The following is a 7410-nucleotide window of genomic DNA, read 5'->3' on the forward strand; positions in this document are numbered from 1 at the left end:
GAGGACAAATTAAACATGTTTACATCCGGGTCTGTCTTTACCTGGACATTACCATTGCCTGTTACCTCAGACCGTGCTGTTCCGGTAGACTCGTCCGCAACCTTGGGAAGATTGATGCTCCAATCTGTCACCAAGTCGTTGGCTAGTACCACGTCAATCCCAGCCACAGGGAGGGTATCGACTACTGCCAACACACATGTGCCGCTGAAATAAGGCGAGTCAAGATGTACTGGCACTAAGGGGGCGATGTACTGCGTCCTAGGAAACCCAACTAGGACAACCTTTTGTCGCCCATCCACACTTACTCCCTCGGGTAACGAGCTCTTCACGATCAGGGACTGGGCTGCTCCACTATCTCTGAGCACTACAATTGATCTACCAGTATGATCACTCGTTACATACCCGCATGAAGTGTGAGGGGCAAACAAACTTGGTCCTTCCTGCGTCATCGTAGACTGGTTTCCTGCTGGTGGTGTAACACAGCTCATCAACATCACCTCCCTACGTGCGCTGCCACCTCTTCTGCCTCGGCACCTAGCAGCTATATGCCCTTTCTGCCCACAAGTCCAGCACACCATATTCCTCCTCGGGCTCCGGTGTTTCGGACTGCTAGGACTTGTTCTTCGGGGGCTACTTGGGGGAGTCTTCTTAGCACTTTGTGGGACAGGTCTTTCTTCTCCATCATGAGGTCTGTCGAACCGGCGCTGGTAATTCCTTGGGACGTACTTAGCAGACGGCCTATGAGTCAGGATATACTCTTCAGCCATGGTGGCTGCTGCACTCAAGGTCTCCACCTGCTGTTCCTCTAGGTACGTCTTCAGGTCTCCAGACAAACAATCCTTGAAGTCCTCGAGCAGAATCAGCTGCTCGAGGTCTTCCTTGGTCTCCACCTTCCGAGAGGCACACCATTCTTGAAAAAGTCGCTCCTTGATGGTGGCGAATTCGGTGAAAGTGTGCTCTGAGGTCTTCTTCAGGTTTCTGAACTTTTGCCTATATGCCTCAGGTACCAATTGGTACGCCATGAGCACCACTTTCTTCACCATATCGTAATCGCCGGAGTCGTCAAGGGATAACGTAGAGTAGGCGATTTGGGCCTTCCCAGTCAAAACTGACTATCATGATGGCCCAATTCTCCCTTGGCCACTCCAAAGAGGCAGCGACTTTCTCGAAGGCTGCGAAGAACTTCGAAACTTCTCTCTCGTTGAATTTGGGGACCATTTTGATATTCCTTACCGGATCGAAACCGCTTACTCCAGTTTGTCTCTGTCCAGCGCCTAATCGTAATACTTCTAGTTCATGTTGTCTCTGTCTTTCTTTTTCTTCTCTTTCTCGTTCTTCTCTCTCTCTTTCTCGTTCTTCTCTCTCTCGTTTCTCTTCTAATTCTAGACGCCTCATCGCCAATTCCTTTTCTTTCATCTCCATTTCTTTATTTTTCATCTCCACTTCTTTATCTTTTAATTCTCGTTCTACTTCTAACTTCTTCCACTCTATCTCACGATTGATCTCTAGGGCACGCATTTTGACTGTTAGGAAGCTGATATTAAGCTCACCTGCATCACTGTCAATGTCACTGCCCTTATCTTCCTTTTCTGTGGAAGCTATTTCCTCACCTTCCCTTGTACTAGGAGTCTCGCTTCCCTGTTTCTCTTCTGCCTTCAGGTGCCGGTGAACCTTGGACAAGATCTCCACACGGGAATCACTGGCACGGATCTTGATCTCCAGGTAGGCGCTCACTAGTACAAGCTCTGGTTTGCTCAAATATTTTAATCTGGCAAGACAATCCTCTCTGTTCAGAAAAGCCTGAACCTCGTCCAGATCATCGATGGTAGCTTTGTCTGCCATTGTCACAGATGGAACACTTAGCACTTAACACACTGCTTACACGTTAGCACTTAACACACCGAGCACTGTTCTACGCCAATATTGCACTTTATCGCACCAAACACTGCACTTGCCAATATTGCACGTAATCACTCCGGGCACCGCACTACCCAATATTGCACTGAGTCCAAGCGAACCCTTCGCTCTACAATATTGCACTAAATCACCGAGCACCGCACTAGTCAATATTGCACTTAATCGCTTAATCACAGCGAGCACCGCACTGCACAATATCGCACTTAGTCACTGAGCACCGCACAGGACGTATAACGTCACAATCGTCACACAGGGGGAATTATATACAGGGATTACGCCACTTCACCACCCCTGTCAAACACACTTAACAAGGGGACGGATCCCGCTGGGGATGCCAATTATGTTACGGCCCTCTCGGGACGCAACGGGGTTCTTACTCTGATGTCGTTAGAGGAAGATATATATATCCAACCCCAAGCCAGTAGAGGCTTTCAAGGGATGCGATCCGTGACGCAAGTAACTTAAAGGGAGTATGGAAAGAAAGTTAAGAACTTAATATAATATAATGTTCACCATCACCATTTAAATATATAAAATAATAGAGTACACAAGGGGGAGGGGTATTAACACTTTACAAAGGGGATCATGCACAAACTAGTCTTCTGCTGAAGACTCTTGATTAAGAAGCTAGGTGCTGAGTCCGCGGTGCTTTCTTCGTGGCCTCAAGACGTGTCCTCTGAGAACGCCGAGCCTACCCTGGCCACAGGTCAGCCACAACACAGGTCCACTGGGGGCACCGTCGTGGAGGCCGTCAACCACACGTCCAGCAGGTCTGCTGGCAGGTACTGAGCCACCAAGGCTGGTACGGCCACTCCACGAACGATAAAAGGGGTACGCCCTAGACAGGAGTTTCGTGTGATATCACCAATCACCCTCCTGTCCTCAATACCCCAGTGGATTATCGTCTCCAACCGTCGGTCCCGGGTAAATCCTTTCACTGCCACTCCACTTGGCAGGCTAACACACCACAGTGTTCTTCCGGGGGGACGACGTCACAATAGCTGCAGTAAACTTCACAGTATGGAGACTGGCTGCCTCGGGTAGACTGACTCCACCTTCAACACAGTGGTCCCAGGTCGGCTCTGTAAGCAGACACGTCATCAATAACAGGGACACTAAAACACCACACTTACAGCCTCAGACACAAACACCTGACGTATCCAGTCCATAGATGGCGCTGTCGTCGGAGCACCACCTCACCAGAGGTCAGGAGCGGCGGTGTTGAGTGCTGAACCAGACTGGAAACTGGTCCTCGAGGCCAGTACACGCTGTCCTCACTAGGTGTCGTCGTTCGTTTGGCGGGGGTTTCGGGAGCTGACCCACAGATGGCGTGTTTGTCACTGCTCCAGGCTCGGACGCTGGATCCGGGTTCGTAACATCCCTTCTCTCCAGATATGTTACTAAGTTTTTTCTCATGATCTTCTCCATCGTCGACTCGAGCTATTAGCACTTAAACCTCGCTTTTCTAACTGATCTGTTTTCCTCTGTTATGACTACTGTGTGTATTTCTCTCTAACAGAAAGCCGCCCGTAGCAGATGCTTCGGGCTGCTTCACGAAGCAGCTGCTATGGGAAGCAGCTGTTCCGTTCTCCAATCTGATATCTCTGCTCTCACTGTAACCCTTTGCCTCCTTCCTGAGAGGTACTCTTTGACCCATTTTAGGACTCTTCCCGACACACCAGCATGCTTGTCTAGTATGAGTAGGAGTCTCTTGTGTGGGACAGTTTTAAAGGCTTTCTGATAGTCGAGAAATGTGCAGTCTACCCATTCTCCTCTCTGTTGTTTTGATTTTTGTCATTTTATTGTAAGACTCCATCAAGTTTGTCAAACTGGATTTTCCTTGACTAAGCTGTTTATTGACAACATTTATGTGTTCAAAATGATCAGTGTTCAATTAGCGTGCTTTGGCTCAGTCTTTGTAGTAACTTGCAGGAGCTACTTGTTAGTGATACGGGTCTGTAGTTTAACGGTTCATGTAGACTGGCACCACATTAGCAACTTTCCAGCAGTCAGGAAGTTCTTCCGTTACTAGAGAGGAACTAAATATTATAGGAAGGGGACTTCAGGCGCCTCAATTAGTATCCAAGGCGGTATTTTGTTTGGTCTCACAGCTTGCCTGGGGATTGTATCGTTCCTTCTTCTGGCGTCACTGGCATTTCAGTGAAGCTTTCCCGCGGAAGTGTTCACTCGGTTTGGGCTCTTAGTTTTTGTGGCAAATCAGATTCCAGCTTGAATACTGCCTTGAAGCTTTTGTTAAGTTCCTGGCAATATCTTCTCATCATTCTCCACGTGTCCTTCCGCACTTTCTTCAAAACTGATGAAATGATCATTCACAGTCATCTTCCCCTGATGCTGCTATGGGACAGTTTTGGCTGGGACTTAGCACCGTATGTAATCCTCACACTCACCCTTCATGCTCCTCACACTCACCCTTCATGCTCCTCACACTCACCCCTTCATGCTCCTCACACTCACCCCTTCATGCTCCTCACACTCACCCCTTCATGCTCCTCACACTCACCCTTCATGCTCCACACACTCACCCTTCATGCTCCACACACTCACCCTTCATGCTCCACACACTCACCCTTCATGCTCCACACACTCACCACCTTCATGCTCCTCACACTCACCCTTCATGCTCCACACACTCACCACCTTCATGCTCCTCACACTCACCCTTCATGCTCCTCACACTCACCCCTTCATGCTCCACACACTCACCCTTCATGCTCCACACACTCACCCTTCATGTTCCTCACACTCACCCTTCATGCTCCACACACTCACCCTTCATGCTCCTCACACTCACCCTTCATGCTCCTCACACTCACCCCTTCATGCTCCACACACTCACCCCTTCATGCTCCACACACTCACCACCTTCATGCTCCACACACTCACCCTTCATGCTCCACACACTCACCACCTTCATGCTCCACACACTCACCCTTCATGCTCCACACACTCACCCTTCATGCTCCACACACTCACCACCTTCATGCTCCACACACTCACCCTCATGCTCCTCACACTCACCCTTCATGCTCCTCACACTCACCCCTTCATGCTCCACACACTCACCCTTCATGCTCCACACACTCACCCTTCATGTTCCTCACACTCACCCTTCATGCTCCACACACTCACCCTTCATGCTCCTCACACTCACCCTTCATGCTCCTCACACTCACCCCTTCATGCTCCACACACTCACCCCTTCATGCTCCACACACTCACCACCTTCATGCTCCACACACTCACCCTTCATGCTCCACACACTCACCACCTTCATGCTCCACACACTCACCCTTCATGCTCCACACACTCACCCTTCATGCTCCACACACTCACCACCTTCATGCTCCACACACTCACCCTTCATGCTCCACACACTCACCCCTTCATGCTCCACACACTCACCCCTTCATGCTCCACACACTCACCACCTTCATGCTCCACACACTCACCCTTCATGCTCCACACACTCACCACCTTCATGCTCCACACACTCACCCTTCATGCTCCACACACTCACCACCTTCATGCTCCACACACTCACCCTTCATGCTCCACACACTCACCACCTTCATGCTCCACACACTCACCCTTCATGCTCCACACACTCACCCTTCATGCTCCACACACTCACCCCTTCATGCTCCACACACTCACCCTTCATGCTCCACACACTCACCCTTCATGCTCCTCACACTCACCCTTCATGCTCCACACACTCACCCTTCATGCTCCACACACTCACCACCTTTATGCTCCACACACTCACCCTTCATGCTCCTCACACTCACCCTTCATGCTCCACACACTCACCCCTTCATGCTCCTCACACTCACCCTTCATGCTCCTCACACTCACCCTTCATGCTCCACACACTCACCCTTCATGCTCCTCACACTCACCCTTCATGCTCCACACACTCACCCTTCATGCTCCTCACACTCACCCTTCATGCTCCACACACTCACCCTTCATGCTCCACACACTCACCACCTTTATGCTCCACACACTCACCCTTCATGCTCCACACACTCACCCTTCATGCTCCACACACTCACCACCTTTATGCTCCACACACTCACCCTTCATGCTCCTCACACTCACCCTTCATGCTCCACACACTCACCCCTTCATGCTCCACACACTCACCCTTCATGCTCCTCACACTCACCCTTCATGCTCCACACACTCACCCTTCATGCTCCTCACACTCACCCTTCATGCTCCACACACTCACCCTTCATGCTCCTCACACTCACCCTTCATGCTCCACACACTCACCCTTCATGCTCCACACACTCACCACCTTTATGCTCCACACACTCACCCTTCATGCTCCTCACACTCACCCTTCATGCTCCACACACTCACCCTTCATGCTCCTCACACTCACCCTTCATGCTCCTCACACTCACCCTTCATGCTCCTCACACTCACCCCTTCATGCTCCACACACTCACCCTTCATGCTCCTCACACTCACCCCTTCATGCTCCACACACTCACCCTTCATGCTCCACACACTCACCCTTCATGCTCCACACACTCACCCTTCATGCTCCTTACACTCACCCCTTCATGCTCCACACACTCACCCTTCATGCTCCACACACTCACCCTTCATGCTCCTTACACTCACCCCTTCATGTTCCACACACTCACCCTTCATGCTCCTCACACTCACCCCTTCATGCTCCACACACTCACCCTTCATGCTCCTCACACTCACCCCTTCATACTCCTCACACTCACCCCTTCATGCTCCACACACTCACCCTTCATGCTCCTGACACTCACCCCTTCATGTTCCTCACACTCACCCTTCATGCTCCTCACACTCACCCCTTCATGCTCCTCACACTCACCCCTTCATGCTCCTCACACTCACCCTTCATGCTCCTCACACTCACCCCTTCATGCTCCACACACTCACCCTTCATGCTCCACACACTCACCCTTCATGCTCCTCACACTCACCACCTTCATGCTCCACACACTCACCCTTCATGCTCCTCACACTCACCCCTTCATGCTCCTCACACTCACCCCTTCATGCTCCTCACACTCACCCAAGGTAAGGCTATACAATAACGCAGAGAGAGGTGAGTCTGTCACTATGCCTACACTTATCATCAGTATGATGCACAGGAAACAACTACTTTTGAAGCTAAGATTATGTGGCGGGGCTTAGCAGCTGAAGCCCAACACTTGCACCTACAGCTACAGGGTGAAGACACTCGTCAGTGGTGGACACATACGCCACACTGGACACATTAACGCCTCCAGGTTTCAACACATTCTGGGTATGACTGGCGCCGGCCTCCTAGACGCAGTCAGACACTCAACTTTCCCAGAAATGTCACACATATTTCCTACGTTTATTTCCATGAAGTTGTTGATATTAATTCAGCAGTAGTTATGACCACCATTATGTGTGAGGGAGATGAGTGCAGTGGCGGGTGTTGATGAATGCACA

The sequence above is a fragment of the Procambarus clarkii genome, chromosome 10 (assembly GCF_040958095.1).
Source record: "Procambarus clarkii isolate CNS0578487 chromosome 10, FALCON_Pclarkii_2.0, whole genome shotgun sequence".
Taxonomy (NCBI): domain Eukaryota; kingdom Metazoa; phylum Arthropoda; class Malacostraca; order Decapoda; family Cambaridae; genus Procambarus; species Procambarus clarkii.